At 46.3% G+C, this 20,594-nt stretch overlaps 1 protein-coding gene across 1 annotated transcript in view; it reads right to left on the bottom strand.

Moving 5' to 3' along the window:
• The window catches only part of LOC144784431 (multidrug resistance-associated protein 1-like), a 1,265,484-nt gene that overhangs the window by 1,135,961 nt on the left and 108,929 nt on the right, over positions 1 to 20,594 (bottom strand). The gene's annotated exons all lie outside the window — the stretch shown is intronic.

Genomic DNA, 20,594 nt, shown 5'->3' on the forward strand with positions numbered 1-20,594 from the left:
TGAGCACAGGGTAGTCGGATCACTTTCTCTCACTATGTCGGATCACTTTCTCTCACTATGTTCTTTATTTACTTCTTCACACTGGGAACAAGGACATCTGAATCACAACCCGTCTTTCTTTCTCTCTTCTTCAAGGGTCTGTACGACCCGAACACTTGCACATCTCGGTGCCTAATTCTCCAATAGGCATGGCATGGTGTTTTTAATCAGGACCAAGCACTTTTTGCTTGGACTTGCGTTGTGACTGCATAGTACCGGTGAGGGGGTATATGCTGTCATGAGGTAATTTTTTAAAATTTGAGATTGACACCTAGTAATTGTATAACTCGGCTAATGTATCTGGATCTATGGGTGCGCACGTTGATGCAATTTGACTTGGACTGGTGCCCCCTTTGGGCAAACGTCTTTTTAATATCTGATAAATACTTATATATGTCAATGTATTTTTGCAGCCCTGATGAAATTCCCAAGGCACGAATGGGAATGAAACGCGTTGGCTGTGCCGCTGTACATGAAAATAAAGAAAACTTTTACAAATAAGAACCGAAGACCTACAATTCTTTTTGGACTTCCGTATACTATTGACTTCACTGTGTGCGCCTCTCTGCTCTTACACATCTATTTTGTCTGACCCCATGTAACCTTCCCACCTGTGTCATTCAGTATGACATTTCTGAATAGGTGATAACAAAGGTTATCACAGCACCTTGGCTTTAGGTGCCTTTTGTTTTGGCATCTTTCCTTTTGTCTCTTTCGCAAAGCCTGTTTATTGGGATCGCCCCCAGTGGGTTAAAAGGTGTGCCATCACATTCATCTATTGAATTTAGGTCAAGGATGCACTACATAGGACATTCATGTTTACAATCATGTTTCCATAGGAAATGCATTTTTGGATTTGCTAATATCTTTGGTGTCATGTAGGCTGGCTTAGTATATGGTGCACACTTATTTAAGTTAAGCAGCTTGAATTAATCGAGACAACCCTTAAGGTGATTTTAGTGGTCTAAGAGAACCTTAAAAAGCTCTCTAAGTGATAGCTGTGAAGAGCAGCCTTCAGGCTTATCCAAAAGGAGTGTTAAGCAGCTTATTTTACCAGATCTAATCATGTAATGTAGGTTAAACAAAAAAGAACCACACAGTGTACTTATAAAAATATGTCTATTTATTACACAATACTCACTAACACATTGGTATATCTCCTACCCAGAGATATCAACACAAATACACAACAATACTTCAATTGCAAGAGGTAATTAAGCACAATACAGAGTGGTTTCCAGGGGGAGACCAAACAATAAACTAAGAAAGTGGAACACGGACAGCGACCGAATTCAGGACTTGGAGCAGGAGACTTAGAACAGCTCGGGACACAAAGAACCACCGAAGGTAAGCATCCAGGAACCCCACAGAAGCTGTGTGTAGAGTGGAAACACAGCAGCGTACTCAATAGAAGTGAACGAGAAAGTCGTGGCTGCAGTTTTGAAGAAAAAGGACCCTTCCCTGTGGACCCTGACGAAACCCTGTGGAAGACAGAAGGTTGGAGAGCCACCCCTCCCCCGTGAATACCATAGGAACCAGGATACCTACACCTGGGAAGCCGGGTGCATAGGTACGAAGTGACGTCCGAAACAGCTGTATACCACAATGGAGGACTTCAGTGAAGACTGTGCAAGAGTCTGGTGGAATCAAAGGGTGGATTCCTGAAGAGAAGAACCTGCAAACAGAGGGGACAGAGTCTGTGCCACTCAGAGGTGACCATGACGCACGGAAAAGCAATGCCCACCGATGACGGAGATGCAGGGGGGATGATGGTGACCTTGCCGCCGTAGCTCTGAGAACCAGGCAACGCTGAGTAAGACCAGGAGCCATGCTCAAGCTATCCCACTTTGGAAGTCGAAAACCAAGGGGTCAGTGTCCAGCGGGTGAACCAACAAGCCTTGCCAGCTGCAACAGGTGGGGAAAACGATGAAGGAGCAAAGTTGGGACCAGAAAGGTCCAAGGGACTCACCAAGTGCCGGAGAACTGACCTCAAACTTGTCAACAGGACAGGTCAGGCCTGGAGGGAATTGCAGAACCACCATCTGTGTTGCTGGGGCTTTCGAAGTCTGTGGAGCTTCAGGAGCAGTAGACTAGTCAGCTTCATTGCTGTGCCTGCAGATGCAGGAGAGGGACTCCTTCACTCCAAGGGAGATTATTTTGGGTGTCGTTGATGCCCACAGGTCTGTTGAAGATACTGGAAGAAGCACAGACACAGACAACGAAGAAGACTTGCAGAACAGCGAGACCAGGAGCAGCAGGAGTCTTCCTTAATGCAGTCTCGGTTCCAGTCAAAGTCCAGCAAAGTTCAAGTGTCCAGATGGTCGAAGAGTGACATGGTTTCTGGCTTGAGTGTTGTCCCACAATGAATCAGAGGAGCCACCCACAGGTAAGCCCTTTTATATGATAAGAAAAGGGTGAGTACAACTCAGGGGTACCTCCCAGAGGAGGGGCTGGACAGAGGGGAGGATACTCCTATGTCCTTCATCCAGTTTCGCACCAGAGTGGGAGCCAAGGGCTCCCTGAACTGGCTCAAACCGAAGTATGCAAGGAGGGCACCAAATGTGCCCTATAAAGTAGTCTGGTGGCGCTGGCAAGCACCCCACCTCAGCCCAATACACCAACTCCCATCTTGGAAACAGTCACACATCCCTATTACAGGAAACCTATTGTTCTACCTTCCCCTGCTCGAGGTCAGCTGAGCAGCAGGAGGGTAGAATTGTTTCTGTGGTCAGTAGCAATACTAGCTTGCTAGCAGACACTGAAAGGCTGTTACTGGAAGTACTGGTGGCGTTCCCAGAGGAGCCTCCCAGTGCATGGACTCAAACCTCCAACACCGGCAACGATGTTGGTGTATGATTCCAACATGTTTGATAACAAACATGCCTAGGTTAGGAACAGCCACCATATAGTTGGCCATTAAGTAGTGACAAACATATGTATCAAAATGGCTGACAGCATTAACAAAGCCTGGAGAATTTACTCCAGGGTTTGTAGGGGTGTCCCGCTCATGCAGGGGCATCCACACACTTATAACCCAGCACACTGCCTTCAGGATTGAAAGGCCTGCCTTAAGGGTGACCTATAGGTTTTAGGTAGAGTGAGCTTGGATATAAGGAAATTTATATCTGTTGTAAGTGGTGCTAGCACCAGCTTACACAGGCTGCAAAGGCAGGCCTGTAGACACAGTTTGAGTGGTCTCTCATGGGTGGCGCAATACATGCTGCCACCAATGGGAGACCCCTGGTGTACCTATGCCCTGTGTACCTTAGTACCATATACTAGGGACTTATAGGGGTACACCAGTAGCCAATTGTGGCGGTACAGAAGTACTTACCATGACAAATGTAGGGAGGAAGCACAGTGACTGGGGTCCACCTGCTCGAGCCTGAAAGGCCCCGGTAACCCAGGGCCCACATACCCACATATTTATAAAGGGGAGAGAGGCATTTGGCCCACATCCCCAAGCCTGAAAAGCCCAGAGGATCCCATCCCCTGGGGCTGCAACTGAGCAAATGGGAAGGACACCCCATGGCCCCTCCTCCAAGAGCAATAAAATGGCACTGGAGACCCAATCTGCTGGGGATGGGTCCGGACCGTGTCCCAAAGATTCCACTCCTGGGGCACTGTATATTTCCCTGCACGAGAGCGCGGGCATGGAAAGTGTAATGAGCTCCCATCTGGTGGGAGGACAAAGGTTTTTTAGTGCTCTCGAGCAGTGAAATAGTCTGAATTGCTACCGACCAGCGAGAGCAAAATAAAACTACTTCCAAGGGGTTGGAGGAATGCCTGTTCCTGCTGCACATGGGATGGGTGTATGTGGGCAGCCAGCAGGGCTGCAGCACCCAACTAGGGATCAGCTGTACGGTGCCCCAGCTGGGCACCAGGCACCCCATTTAAAAAAGGAAAAAATGCTGCTGGCTCTGAAGGAGGGCCAGGGGAGGGCGGTGGTGGGGGGATAATTCCCTGCTTTCGTTCTGCATAATTTATGCAGCACTCTAAGTCTGAAAGGGTATTGTCTTGATATATATATAAATACTTATAAATAAATATATATCAATACATACAAAAATATACATATATAAATATCTATATATATATATTCCTATGGATACTAGTTTGCTAGTCACTTCAGCAGCTATCTGGAAAGTTTCGGGGTGATTCAACAAGTGGGGGCTGAGAAAAACTGGGGTGTCCCAAAACGCATTTTACCCATGCAATTTCCTATAAGGATTTTAGACACTACTGCAACCTAAACAACTGAACAGAGCCACACTAAATTTGGCAGATAGCTAGATATTGGTCCAGAAAGAGTGCTTGATGTAATATGGTGTAAATCTGTTCAGAAGTTTTAGAGTAAAAAAAGATATATATTCATGTGTATCTAGAGACACAGAAGGTCCGTGGATCTGACAGATCTCATACTGATATTTGATTGACTGCCACTACTTCAACCAGGAAGTGGTGGCAGCCATCTTAGGACTCAGGACTCGATTCGAGTCCTTAAAAAAAGGCAACAAGAACACAAGGAGGCAGGGTACAAATACCATGACCCCCTCAGCATAGTGGTTAGGTCCCACAGGAACCCAGTCTAGGGCCAAAACGTTTAAAATAAATGTTGCTACAAATTTGGAGAGGATGTGTGGATCTGTGGCAAAATTGTAATAAAAAACAAGTGCGGTGTCCTGTGCTTGTTTTTTTAAGCTCCCAGAGTGGGACAGGTCCCAGGGGGACAGTCACATAGATTTAGGGGGACGCATGTGGCCCCCCCTCACCAGGCCGATTTCAGACCAGGGGACCCCACCCCCTGGGTTCTGGTTGCAAATGCAATTAATGGTCCTGGGTACCCCATCTCCCAGGACCGGCTCATGCTATATCCCGGGGTGCCCACAACTGGGATGTAGTGGCTTGTCTGCCCACTCTAGCACATGCAAGGAAACCTGTTTTTGCTCTAGCTTGGTGGTATCAATTTCAAAACTCCTGCTAAACACCAAGTCCGCTCCCAGTGGGCGGGAGCATAACAAATGTTCTCGCCCGCTGGGAGCAGACTTTTTAACTGTTTTCCAGATCACACTGAAGCAGGCAGGGAAACAGATGTAAAGATTGCGCCTGCCCTAAGGGAGCAGCATGTTTAGCTGTTCCCTGTGGGTGGGAGCAATGCCGGCTTCCGCTGGCTGGAGGCAGGGAGCCGGATGGGGCTGCAGGGGCCTTGGGCCTCCCCAGCAGCTTCCAACCATTGTGTGCCCACCCCAGGGGACGGGGTCCCTGGAACCAAAATCAGCTTGGGGAAGTGGGGGCATGTGACCCCCCTCCCCTTTGGACATTAGCCAGGCCACAGGGATGAGGTCCCCAGGGCTAACATTGGCATGAGGAGCGAGGCTGCGTGCCCCCTCCCTCTATTCCAATATGGCTGGGCCCCAGGGGATGGGGTCTCCGGGGCTGAAATCCTCCCTGGGAGGGGAATGTGTGCCCTTCTCCCCTGTAAATATAGTAGCAGGCCCCGGGGGATGGGATCCACAGGATCAAAATCGCCTGTGGAGTGGGGACCACGTGCTCCCTCCCCCCAAAAATGCGTCGAGACTTGGGGTCACCTTTGCCATACTCGACCCTGGGAGGGGGGCACATGGCCCCCTTCCCCACAAAGTGTGCAAGGTCCAGGGAATGGGGTCCCCAAGGCCAAAAGCAGCCCAGTGCCACGCTCCCCCTCCCAGAAAGAAATGTGCAGGTCCTGGGGAATGGGGTCCCTTGTGCCAATAATGGCATGGGTCTTTGTGCCCCCTATTCCAATACGGCTAGACCCCAGGGGATGAGGTTCCCCAGGGCTGAAATCCACCCAGGGAGGGGGAGCGTGCCCCACTTCCCTGTAAATATATTGGGCTCAGGGGGATGGGTTCCCCAGGGCCAGAATCAGCCCGGGGAGGGGGCCACGTGCCCATCTCCCTAAAAAATGTGCCAGAAGATGGGAAACCCACTGCCAAATTCATCCAGGGGAAGGGAGAACATGCAGTTCTCCTCCATAAAATGTACCAAGCCGGGGGGGTTGGCAAGGAATGCGTGGGGCCCTGGAGGATGAGTCTCTGGTGCCAAAATAAGCCCTGGGAGGGAGGCCACATGCCCTCTTCCTCGTTAAATATACTGCCAGGCCCCAGGGGATGAGGTCCCCGGGGCCAAAATCAGCTTGGGGAGGGACGCTGCACACCCCTTCCCCCTGAAAGACATTGCAGGCCCTGGGGGATGGACTCCCCAGGGCCAAAAGTGGACCGGGGAGGGGGCCCTGTGCCCCTGGCTCTCTGAAAAAAGGCAGAAGGAGCAAGGGTCCCTAGGGCCATAAGAGATCTGGGGAGGGGTCCCGCGAGTTGGCTGCCTATGGGAGGTTTGCCAACTAGGGTTGGCTGCATGCAGGATTGACCTGGGCAGGCCCAGAGGCCAACTCTCTGCTGCGCATGTTGGGGATGGACTCCCCAGGGCCAAAAGTGGCCCGGGGAGGTGGCCCGGTGCCACCGGCTCTCCGATAAAAGGCACCAGGAGCCGGGGGATAGGGTCCCTAAGGCCATGAGAGATCTGGGGAGGGGTCCTGTGGGTTGGCTGCTTATGGGAGGTTTGCCAACTAGGGTTGGCTGCATGCAGGGTCGGCCTGGCCAGGCCCAGAGGCCAACTCTCTGCTGCGCATGGCCAAAGGCAATGTGTGGCAGAGGTTGGATTAATGTATGGTAATTATATATTACTTTATGTTAAAAATAACTATAAATTCACAGAAAAAAAAATGTTACAGGGACATTATAGTTAGAAAATAACATTAAAAAACTGTAGAAATTCACTGAAAAAAGAAAAGGTTACAGGGACGTTACAGTTAGGAAAAAAGCATTGAAAAAAACATAGAAATTCACACAAAAAATCCAAGGTTACTGGGACGTTAGAGTTAGGGCCAGATTTTACATACATAAAACCATAGACATTCAGCAGTTATAGTAATCTCAAGAAACTACCTTAAAAAACTATAACTCGCACCCTCGCCATGCACTGCTACTACCCCACAAATTGCATCAGTCATGACTTTTTCTATGACACCATTGATGATATCACTACAATATTAGCAATAAAATTATTGATGAGGAAACTGTGCATGGGGGGGAGCGAGTAATATTTAACTTAGGGAACAAGGTATAGTTACTATAACTATAACTGCTGAATTTCAATGGTTTTGTGTGTGAAATCTGAACCTAACTATTATGTCCATATGTAACCTTTGTTTTTTCAGTGAATATATATATATATATATATATTTATATATATATATATTACCTACTGGCGGTCGCCAGTAGGTATATATAGTTAGGATTTTTTCTCTATGGGATTTTTGAAAATTCTATGTCTAATAACTTTGGCGTTTGTGGACGGAATTGGCTGAAATTTTCAGGAAAATGGAACATTTTGTTTCTGAGCAGCCCCTGAAAATTTGGGGGGGTCGTCAAGGGGGGGCCGAGAAAAAAGGGGGGTCCCAAAACGTGTTTTTGCCATGCAATTTTCCATAGGGCGGTTGGCCTCACTTTTAGCTCGAACGGCTGAATGGATTTCCACGAAACTTGGCAAAATTGTAGATATTGTTTGCCCGATGTGCCTTTGCTAGGTCTCAAGATATGTGGTCCTGTTAATTTTGAGTAAATTAGGTTTAAAAAAAGATATATATCTAGAGCCGCGCCCGGTACGCGTACCGGGGAGCGCTTCGGGCGCGCCACGCGACTTGCGCACGGCAAGCTGATTGGTTCTCGGGTGTCTGTAAACATTCGAAACAGTCCGCAGCGGCCGCCATCTTGTGTCTCGGTAGGATTGAGACACAAGAGGTGGCAAGAATCAAAGGGGGGAAATGAGCAAAAGGGGGCAGGGTACACCCCCCTGACCCCCTACTTTTGATGTGGGGGCCATAAAAGGCTCCCGCGGGTGAAAAAAAAAACAAAAAACGATTTTCGCGGGGGGGGAGCGCCCGGTACGCGCACCGGGGAGCTTACGGGGGAGCGTACCAGGAGATAAAAAATGACAGTGTTTTTTAAAAAAAAAAAAAGCTTCTTTTTATAAATTGGAGGTAGTTCTGAAAAGAACTTTTTTTTTGATTTTGTTGTTTTATATATTTTTTTGTTTTGTTTTTGTTGTTTTATATTTTTTTTAGACTTTTTAAAACAATTTTATATTTTTTTTTTGATTTTTGTCAAGGGAAAAACAAAAACAAGGATTCCAAATCTGCTCAACAGGAGCAAAAAAATTTGAAAATTTAGGGACTGGCAGAGCAGCGGTGTTGCTGTTTCTTTAGGGCAATGAGTTCAACACTCTGCTCCCCATACCAGAGCAGTTCGTCACACTCCGTGCACAGAAATTTGATGCCTGCAAACACCGGCTGAATGTTAGGGACCATTCTTCCACGGGGTGGTCCCGAAGGTGTTGCTCTACCAGTGGAGGTGCTGCCGCCATCTGTGGGTACATTCCGTGCCAGCTCTCTGACACTCTCCCTGGCAAAGTTGTTAGGGTGTCTTCTTTTCACATGCCTGATTAAATTAGCATTTCCAAAACTATATTTTTTCAGAGGATTGCCTCTGGATAAACTACTCCCACATATTTTGCAGGTTACTTTGGGAGCGTTGACTTTTTTTTGTACTTCAGGGATGTCATAAAATTTCCAGATGAAATGTTTTTTTTTCTTCTGCTGAGGAGGGTCCTCATCTAAAAATCCCTCTGAATCACTGCTGGACGACTCTCTTGCAGCCATTGCTGGAGATCAGAAAAGTAGGAGATAAACAGGGTACACAGAACAGCTCTTGCTCTCTCCAAGTACAAAGCAATAGTGAGAGAAATGGGTGGGTTTCACACAATTTGAAAAAAAAAAAGTTCTGAACCAATGAAAAGTGTTATTTTAAAGTCACATGGTTTGACGCGCTTACGCTACGCGCCCCGGGGCGCGTCCCGGGCGTGTATCGTAAGCGCATCGGGGCGCTTACATTGCGCGGTCGTATGCGCTTCCGGGTGCGCTTACGCGGTGCATCATAATGAATGAATGAATGAATGAAATGGCATTTGTAACGCGCAACTATGCCCAGTGGGCGTCAAGGCGCCTAACACAAACAACTAGCTGACGGCAGTCAGAAACAGGAGCTTACTGATATGCTTTAGTGAAAAACCAAGTTTTCAACGCTTTCCTGAAGAGATCAAGTGAAGGCAGTAATTTGATCTCCAGGGGAAGTGTATTCCAGATCTGGGGTGCCAGGATGGAAAAGGCCTTACTCCCCCATCTAGCCTTCTTAGCTCGCGGAATAACCAGTTGGTTTAGCTCTAGCGAGCGTAAACATCTGCTCGGAACATACCTGGTGAGCAGAGATCCAAGGGCATCAGCTGGGCCTGCCATCAGAGCACTATATGTGAGGCAGAGAAGTTTGACCAGGACTCTGGAAGGAACAGGGAGCCAGTGGAGATTCTTCCTAGCCAAGGTCATAGAGGACAGCCAAGGCAGGGCCAGAACAAAACGCGCCGCCGCATTTTGTACAACCTGCAGGCGCTGCAGAAGGCCCTTGTTGGCCCCGGCGTAAAGTGAATTACAATAGTCGAGCCTTGAGCCAACAAGAGCGATCACAACCTGCTTCCGTGCCTGAGGGGAAAGATAGTGGACAATTCTTTTCAAAGTCCTAATGACACCCCAGCAGGTGGCCACCGTCCTATTGACCTGGAGTTCCATGGAGAGCCGAGTGTCAAAGATGACGCCTAGGTTCCTAGCAGATTGTGTGGGAGTGGGGCAGATGCCTAAAGATGAAGGCCACCACTCACCCGACCACATGCCCTGGTCTTTGCCAAAGACCAGGACCTCTGTCTTGTCACCATTCAGCTTTAGTGAGTTGAGAATCATCCACTCTGCAACAAGTTGCATGCAGGATCTAAAGCTTGACGCGGTGACATTAACAGAGTGGGTCAGGGACACCATAATCTGCGTGTCGTCGGCATACGACACTACCTCCATCCCCTGAGATCTTACTAGTCTTGCAAGGGGGGCCACGTAGACATTGAACAGGGTCGGACTCAATGCCGACCCTTGTGGCACCCCGCATTGCAGAGACTTGACAGGGGAGAGGTACTCTCCTAGCATTACACGCTGCTCTCGTTGGTGAAGAAAGGAGCTCAGGAGACTGAGGGCCGGTCCTGCTACCCCTGCCTCCCTTAACCTAGATGTTAAAGTGTCGGGAGACAGGGTATCGAATGCAGCTGTAAGATCCAGCAGTACAAGCACGGTGGTTTGCCCCAGATCTACTTTCCTGCGAATATTATCCGTGACTTTGGTCAAAGCAGATTCCGTGCTATGTAGCTTTCTAAAGCCATGCTGGGACCCATCCAAAAACCCTGAAGCATCAAGGAAATTGGAAAGATGAAAATTCAAGTGGGCCTCCAGCATCTTAGCAGGGGCCGGCAAGAGGGATATTGGCCTGAAGTTCTTCAATATGCCGGGATCCAGGGAGGGCTTTTTGAGAAGAGGCTTTACAATAGCTCTCTTCCATGCCACCGGGAATATACCATGTTCCATGGCTCCATTCATTATTTCCAACATCGGAGGAAGAATGATGTCCCTACGGTCCTTTAGTATTTTCAAAGGAACCGGGTCCAGCGGAGAAGCTGATTTCGTTTTGTCGAGGAGGAGATTGAGTTCCTCCAGGGAGAGCGCAGGGAAATGGTTAAGGACCTGAGGAGTATCCGCATCCCAAGATTCCAGAAGTTTGACTCGAGAGTAGTCCTCCTCACTCAGAGAAACCCTCTGTGATTGTAGAGCTAGATAGATATCATCTATTTTATTATAGAAGAAATCTGAGATGTTGTTACATAGCTCCTGTGATGCAACCACGGGATCAGGTGCCTGGAGAGAGCATAGAGAGTCCACGATCTTAAAGAGCTCTTTAGATGACGTGAGAGCACAGGTCAGGTTGGTAAAGTGATCCTGTTTTTCCTTAATCACTCTGCTCTTATATTCTCGTAACATGACCTTGTAGGCTTCTCTATCTTTAGGGTCCCAGGATTTTCGCCATCCCCGTTCCTTTTTTCTGCATTTTTGTCTGAGAAGCCTCAGTGCCTCAGTAAACCAAGGAGCTGTTGGCTTCTGTCGCGCTACAAATTTAAGAGAGGGGGGGCTAGCTCATCTACGGCTTCGGTAATAGAGTCGATGAGTTCTTGTGCCACCTCATCCACCATCCGCTGAGATGTGATATTAGTATTTTGAATAAAAGGGGCGAGAGCCTCATTTGTAAGATTCCTGAAGTTTCTTTTGAAACATTTCTTGTTGGTACCCAGATTACCTTCAAGACAGGGAATGTCTAAGGACAGGGGAACTGCTAAATGATCAGACCAAATTATCGGCACAGGCGTGCAGACAGTTAGTCTAGAATCATTAGAAAATATCCCATCGAGGGTATGACCAGCCTTGTGAGTCGGATGAAGAACCCTTTGGACAAAGTCACATGCCTCCAGGGAATTAACCAGGGAGGATGTGTCTTTCGAAGCCCTATCCTCTAGATGAAAATTCATGTCACCGAGAATAGTAAAGTGAGAACTACCAAAGTAGGGTTCCAGAATTCTAAAAAGCTCGGAGCAGAAATTGGTTCTGGAGCCTGGAGGTCTGTATACGAGGATTCCAGTGAAGGAACTCGACGGGGCACACACAATACTAAAATATAGGGCCTCAAATGGATCGGTGGAAACCGATAAAGATTTTACAGTGCAAGAGAGTGTGGACTTAAAAAGGATAGCCAATCCACCACCTCTACAACGCACTCTATCCAACCTCTGAAACGCGTATCCTTCCGGTATAGCCAGAAGAAGGTCGTGGCCAGAGGAGTCCGAGGCCCATGTCTCGGTGACAAAGACCCAGTCCGGCTGCCTCATGCTAACAAAGTCATGAAAATCTATCCCATGTTTGATCAGAGACTGTGCATTAAGACGCATCTCGCGGCTACGCGATACGTGTCTTATGACGCAAGGCGTGGCGGCTACACGATACGTCACGATGTTGTTTTCGTTCGCGGCAATAGCGCTATCGGGACGCGCATCAGTACGCGCCCCGGGGCGCGCCGCAAGATTGCGCTTACCCGTGCGTTCACCTGTCCGCGCCCCGGGAGCGCACCAAAAAGAATATTTAAAAAAAATGACAGAATTATAAAATATAAAATTCGATTTAAAATGTATTATTTTTATAAAGATTTGCTATTAAAAAACCTATGAAATTCACTGAAAAACCATAGGTTATAGACCATATATAGTTAGGAATTAGCATTTACAAAACCTTGAAAATTCACTGAAAAAACCATAGGTTATAGACCATATATAGTTAGGAATTAGCATTTACAAAACCTTATTTTACTCACACAAAACCATTGAAATTCCATATATAGTTAGTTGTACTAACTATATATCGCGCACCCGCAATCCACTGCTGATGATGTCACATATTACATCATTCATGACATGGTCAGTGACATCACTGATGACATCACTGATGACATCTCAAATGACATCACTGATGACATCTCATTTGACATTACTGATCACATCACTGATGACATCATTCATGTGATGATACGATGAACCTCTTCAGACTCTAATATAACCTTAGATACACTCAGTGTAAACAGACACTCACAGACTGTCACTCATCCATGGAGTTACTCACACACCTAGTCAGTCTTGCAAAGAATCAATCACACCTCCATTTCCTCAACTATATAGTTAAACACACCTTACTTATTGAAACATATAATAACACATATTTACTCTGTTATACAATCCCTGATACAAGTTCACAATAATCCATACAGCCACTCACACATTCACTGGCTCTTATGCACAGTTATTTATATATGTCAACTATCACATGTACTGTGTTTTACATATGTACTTACTTTGACATGTAGCACTGAGATATCCATTCACTCACCAATACACTCATGCACACAGTAAACCGCCCATACAGCTGTTTCCACATGCACTTTTGAACCCATACATCTAGTGAATCAACTGCTCACACATCTATGCACAGAGTCATACACCTCCCAGACACCCACACACACACTCAGTCTCCCATACAAATACTTGGCCAACTAATCAATAACCCATATAGTTAGTCATATAGCTAATGATCAACACATGCATCAGATTACAAAACAACAGACACAATGATGCACAATTTAAAACAGTTTAGTCACTAACCCATGCACTCAGTGAGACACATTTAATCACTCACTTATACAGTCAGTCATGCACCTACTAAATACATCATCCAGACACTTATACATCCACTCATTCTTCAATATATAAGACATATTTTAACTTTACAGAAACATACAGTCACTGGATGTTGTCATCAGTGATGTCATCAGTGATGTCATTTGAGATGTCATCAGTGATGTCATCAGTGATGTCACTGACCATGTCATGAATGATGTAATATGTGACATCATCAGCAGTGGATTGCGGGTGCGCGATATATAGTTAGTACAACTAACTATATATGGAATTTCAATGGTTTTGTGTGAGTAAAATAAGGTTTTGTAAATGCTAATTCCTAACTATATATGGTCTATAACCTATGGTTTTTTCAGTGAATTTTCAAGGTTTTGTAAATGCTAATTCCTAACTATATATGGTCTATAACCTATGGTTTTTTCAGTGAATATATATATATATACACATACAAACAGGTAAGCCCCAAGACAAAGTTAGCCACATGAAGTTTTATTTAGCACTCGTAATTTTGCATCCATTTCACAGCTTGCTTCAGCAGATAAACACACAATTGCAGTCTTCAAAGTAAATGTCAGCCTGACGCGTTTCAGGATTGCTCTATCCTTTCTTCAGAGGCAAAGTTCAGAGGGGATTAAAGAAGCAGTTTTTCATTGCACACAGTTATATACATTCCCAACACCTGCCCCAGTGGGCGTGGCATCTCGCAAAGCCTTCTGGACCCTGCAGTGTGTCAATACTCTTTCCCTTGTGGGGCAGCTTCCAATACCTTCAAATTTGAACTGTAGTTGAATTCCAAGTGGAAAGAAGTGCCACAAATGGTGGTATCTGCCCCACTTTCCAGAAGTGAAGTTTTTGACCCCTATCAGCACCATCCTGCATTGGGGTTGCAGGTCTTCATTCCGTGACTGCAGGTAACAGTTCAAAGCCTGCACGGACCCGCCCCAAGCAGTGGGCTCTCCTTCACGGCAGGGAAACAGCCGTTATTATTCCTACAAAATAGGTAAGCCCTAAGACGAAAGAAGTCACATGAAGTTTTATTTGGCACTCATAATTTTGCATCCATTTCCCAGCTTGCTTCAGCAGATAAACACACAATTGCAGTCTTCAAAGTAAATGTCAAACTTGTTCGAGTCATTGCCAAAGCCGCTAACAATGGCGGGCTGTTACGGGGTCGCGAACCCCTGTAAATCCAAACTGGATCATATTCCACAATCCAAAGAAACAATGCGTACCACTTCACAAAGTTCCCACATGTATTATAAATATGGCCCCCGGGACCTCGCCCACCTTTGGGCTTAAGTACAAGATATTTTTTGTAATGCTTTTCTGGGCCCCCTGAGCCGGCCTAGGAGGTCAGGGTGTTGCTACTCTGCCCCCTTTACTTGTTTTTCACATTTTTTCAACTGATTTCTTTTGACTCAGTTACCAAGTCACAAGATGGCTGCCAACACATTCTGGTTTAGAGTGTTGGCAGCCCATCAGAATGAAGATCGTGCCCAGGAGGGTTTGCGAACCCTCCTCGATGCTCAGAAATCGATATTTTCATTTTTAAAATTTCTCTGGAACTACTGAACTGACTTACACCATTTTAACCTTGGAGAAAATGCGTTTTGGGACCCCCCTTTTTTCTCAGCCCCTGCTTGATGAATCACCCCCAAACTTTGAAGACAGGAGCTGCCCGGAGCGGGCCATTAGTTTTGAAAATTTCTCAAAGATTCGTCAAAGGGCGCCAAAGATATTGGCAAATCAAAAAACACTTTCCCTATGGAAACTAGGTCCTAACTATAACTACCTACTGGCGACCACCAGTAGGTAATATATATATATATACATACATATACATACATATATATAAATATATATATATACATATACAAAAATGTATATACATATACATAAATATATATACCTACATAAATATATATGTGTATATATTTATCGATGTGTGTATGTATATATATATTCACTGAAAAAACAGGTTTCAGGGACGTTATAGTTAGTTGAACATTTGACTCCTATAAAACCAGAGAAGCTCGCCTGTTATAGTTAGTTGAGCTAACTATAACTTGCGCGCCCGCAATGCACTGCTGATGATGTCACATATTACATCACTAATGACATGGTCAGTGACATCACTGATGACATCTCAAATGACATCACTGATGACATCACTCATGACATCATCCAGTGAATGTGTGTTTCTGTAAAGTTTAAATATGTTTTATATATATATGTATATATATATGCCAAGGTGTATTGAAGAATGAATGCATTTACAAGTGCCGACAGGAATTATTTCATAGGTGCGTGACTGACTGTATAAGTGAGTGATTGAACATGTCTTACTTAATTCATGGGTTAGTGAGTAAACTGTGTTAAAGTCTGTATTAGTCTCTTCATTGGTGTGTAAGCAACTGCATGAGTTGCTGAATAGCTACATGAGTGTCTATATAGGTTATTGATTTGTTGTCTGAGTATCTGTATGGGTCCCTGAGTGTCTGTGTGGGTGGGTGGGTGTATGAGTTTGTGCATTGATGTCTCAGTGGGTGATTCAGTGGTTGTATGGATTAAAAAGTGCATCTGGGAAGGGCTGTATGGGCAAGTTAGTGTGTGTATGGGTGTGTTGGTGAGTGAATAAATGTCTCAGTGGTATATCTGTGACTAACTACATATGTTTTAAGCCACTATATGTGAGAGGCATAGTAAGAGCTGGGCCAGACATGGAGGACATGACGGCCGGAAGCTAACGGCTGTGACGGAGCTCCTCCCTCGGCGTATGGCGTCTGCGAAGAGCTGGTGCACAACACGTCTGCTGTCGGTGGTGAATTAGCATTTTTTTTCCCTTGATTCGGTCCGCGAAAATACGGGCTTCAGATCATGGAGGGACAGTGGCGGATTCGTGTGGTGAAGTGTGCCTCGAGGGAAGCTTGTTTGCGAGTTCGCGAATATCGACCCCCGTCAGTGTCTCTGTGGAGCAGAGCGGATGGTCCCAGGTGGATACGACGGCGAACCGGCAGTGTCGGCGTAGTGCAGGGAGCTAGGAGCTGCTAGATTTTGGCAGCGGGCTCCCGGGAGGCTGATTACCAGATCTGGAGGTCCCAGATCTGCTGGACAGGGAGTGTACCAGGCTGCAGGTGTGGTAAGGTTCGTCCCTACTCCCGGTAAGCCGTCTGATTTAGTAAGGCACTTCAGTTGCAGTACAGGATCCTGTAAGAGGTCAGAAGACACGATATACATCCTTCCCCTTTTATATATCAGTCAGCAGGAGTACGGGGGTGGTAACAATGGGGGGACTCTGGGCTCGGACATTTATAATCCTGCCCCTACTAGCAAAATACAGGCTATCAGCAGCAAGAACTGGTACCAGGATTGGGTTTCCTGTATGGAGGAGGGTGACCAGAGTGTTGTCAGTGTACAGCCAAAAATCTGCCCAGGTAATCGCGGCTGTGAGTCTGATATTTCTACTTCCCAGACAGGGGTAACTCGCTACACACTGCGAAATCGGGCCGCAAATTCTGTAACAATACCCCAAAATTATCCATTTCTTCGCCTGTGATACAACTCAAGGCTAGAGTTAGGAGAGGCAAGACAAACCACAGCGGGGTGGATACTCCCCCGGGTAAGGGGAAAATTAAGAAAGCAAGAGCTGGTATATCTGGTGGTGTATCTGGCCTCCCCAAGGTTACACCATCGCTGAAGTCCTACTATAAGGTCTTGTCATCCGGTTACAGAGATAAAGGTAAAAAGATGGCAGCAACTGGCACCGTATGTACCACAAGTACTACAAACACCGCAAGTAATACCGCAAGCGATATGCCCATAAGCACTATAAGCACTATAAGCGCTATAAATACTATAAGCAATGTAGTGGAAGTGACCTCTGCAGGGGGACCTATAACTGGTGCACTTTTCCTTCCTATACTTAGCCCACCCAGCTCAACCAATCCACCACCTCATCTTACTTTATCACCTATACAGGATATAGTTCATCCAACAGTACAACTGTCGAACAGTTTTTCTGCTTTGGCCATTCAAAACATTGCGCAAAATGATGAGGCAGAGCAGGACAGCCTGAAAGCTGGGGGTGGCAAATCAGGAGAGGAAGACCCACTTGCAGCCACAGTTATACCTACGGATAATACCCCTACAGTTATACCTACAGATAATATTTCTACAATGCCAGCTGCAATGTCAGCTCCTGGAAGTTGGCTGATATATTATTAGGGCTAAAGGAGGACATCGGGAAATGGTTTACTATCTTGGAAGCAAATCAAAATGCCATTCAGGCTTCCTGTGAGACACTCGCCCGGAAGGTGGAGGAGGTTACATCAAGGACGGATGCATTAGAAGCGGAGCTGCCAAAAATCAAGGAGGCTCTAGGCGCCTCTACAGCTGCAATGGATAAACTCGCACAGCAGAACCGGGAGATGCGAGATGACATCGAGAGGCTCGAAAACCATTCAAGAAAGAACAATCTAAAATTTTTTAATGTCCCCGAAGACCTTGAAGGCAGCAACATCAAGGCATTCATAGTGGCGCTTTTAAAAACAACAGTGCTAAAGGAATCCCCTGACGTGGACTTAGACATATTAGTCGATATCCAGAGGGTCCACCGTGATCTATACAGGAGGAACCCAGGTAAAGAGTGCCCCAGAAAAATTCTGGTGAACTTCCCTACTTATGCCACCAATGAAAGGATCCTATCTCTGGCCCTTAAAACAGGCCATATAAAATCATCTTCCTTCTCCAGTTCATTCTCTTTTATGATTCGTTCGGACGTTTCACATATACAGCCACAAAACAGTGGGAGTTGGGCAAGAGAGTGGCTATATTTAACTCTTTGGGGGCTTGGGCCCAGCTGAAGTTTCCCGCCTCGCTCCGTGTAATGTGGAGCAACCATATGCACATTGTACGTCAGGTGGAGGACGCAGATATCCTGATTGAGAAAATAAGGGCAGGCAGCGAAGGGGGGAAGTAAAATATCCAGGCAAGCTGTTGGCTGTTAGCAGGATTTGGGGTGTAGCTTAAGAGTATCTTTGCATCCTTCGTTAGGGAACCGCAGGTTCTGTAGTAGATTGCACGGGTATAATTTTTTCTTTTTTTTTTCTTAGCTCACAATTCACATAAATTATATACACCTTAGAGTACACACCACCAATGTTTTGAAAATTTCAGTTTAATTTACATGTATTCTATTTGAACCATACACTGGGGGGAGTTACTGTCTAAGGGCATATGCTCAGGAAGAAAGGGAGGGTTCTCTAGGGAAGGAAGGGGGTTCAGGGGTCACGGCGGAAATGGGTGGGGGGTGAGGGGGTATGATGGGGGGGTTTGGGGGGGAAAAAACTAAAATGAAGTTCTCATTCCACTCTAGCTTGTAGGAGGTCCCTATTGACTATATGGGGTTCTGGACGTAGGGTTAGGGGATTATTTAATGACTAGTAACAAGGTTTCTTATATCTCCTGGAATGTCAACGGGCTCTGCTGTCCCAGAAGACGAAGGTTGGTCCTGAATATACAACAATCCCAGGCCAAAATAGTTCTTCTCCAAGAAACCCATCTAAGTTTCAGTGAAGGCAATGAGATTTTTGGTAAGCTTAGATGGATAGGGGCTTTTTGTTGTTCTGGGCAGTTGGTCGCAAGTAAGGGGGTCGCAATTTTGATAAAGTCAGGCGGCTCCATCAGGTCAACATCAACGGATCAATCAGGAAGGTGGGTCATGGCGCGGTTAGATTTTGGTGGAAATTTGCAGACTATTATCTCTTATTATGGGCCGAATATAGAGGATCCCACCCACCTACTTAAAGTACAGTGGAGTGGAGGTTAGTTCACCTATTATTATAGGAGGGGACTTTAATGTCCTGCTTGACCCCCGGCAGGATCGCTCCAATTATTGTCAGCATGCGGCAGCACCGCGATCTCGGCGTGCTATGGTCAACATGATGCATGAGCTTGGTTTAATAGACGCCTGGAAGGTTAAGGGAGGGTGTGTACCTGGCTTCACATATTTTAGTAAAAAACATGGCCACGCGTCTAGATTGGATTATATCTTGGTGGACAAGTCATGTTTAGAGCTCCTGGAGGACATAAGAATATTACCTACTATTATATCTGACCACGCACCCATTATGTTTTCGGTTCTGACTAGTAGGGCCACAGCTATAGCATCATTCAGGTGGACCCTAAAAAGGTCGGCACTGAACAACCAAGACATAGTCACCACCGTCAGAACATCTATAGCCAATTACTTTTCCGATAATGTTGGTTCTACTCTCTCTGATTACGTTTGGGACGCCTGGAAAGCTCACACTAGAGTTCTTCTTCATAGTCTGATCTGTTCGAAAAATAGGGAGGAGGCGAAGAAATTTTAAACTCTGGAGAATAAAATTGCCTCGCTAGAGAACGTGCGATTGGGAACCCACCGACAAAATTTATCACGGATGCTAGACGAGTTGGAACTCCTCAGATCAGAGTACAGAGGGCTACTAGACTTAAAAATAAAGGCCCAATGGGATGTTCATGCCATGGATAATTATGAGTACGGTGAGAGAGCTGGCGCAGTCCTGGCAAGTAAGATCAGAGCGGACCGGGGGCGGAACAATATAGACAGGCTAATGCTTGACGACCAGGGGAATATATCCTGCCAACAGAAGGATATGGAAGAGCATTTGCTCTCTATGTTCTCTAATCTTTACGAGGAAGAACCGTCTCCAACTCACAAGAACACCGTACGGTGGTTGGAGAGTAAGGCCCTGCCTAGCATGACTGATGAAGGTAGAACCATGCTTAACAGCCCCATTACTGAGGAAGAGGTTAGGGATCATATTAAAAAATTAAAAAATAACAAAGCAGCGGGCCGGATGCCCTTCCCGGTGAAGTGTACAAAGTTTTCCAAGAGAGTCTGGCGCCAAGGCTATGTGAGCTATTTAATTATGTTTATAGTTCGAAGGGTAGGGCACCAGCATGGTCAAAGGAGTCTATTATTGTACTCATCCTCAAGCCAGGGAAGGATCCCCTCAAAGCAGACTCATACAGGCCCATCTCCCTGCTAAACGCTGATTATAAAATCTTTACCAGTATTTTAGCAGGGAGATTGGCTAAACTGGCCCCACAACTTATTAGCTCGGACCAGAAAGGTTTTGTACCTGGAAGGTACATCCATGAGCTGAGCCTGCAGCTGATTGGCAGCATAGACCTAGCGGTGGCACGGTCGGAGCCCTTGGCGGTAGCCGCATATGACGCGGCGAAGGCCTTCGACCGTGTCAACTGGGGATTCTTGTGGATTGTACTCAATGTTA

Source organism: Lissotriton helveticus, chromosome 10 (genome assembly GCF_964261635.1).
Source record: "Lissotriton helveticus chromosome 10, aLisHel1.1, whole genome shotgun sequence".
Taxonomy (NCBI): domain Eukaryota; kingdom Metazoa; phylum Chordata; class Amphibia; order Caudata; family Salamandridae; genus Lissotriton; species Lissotriton helveticus.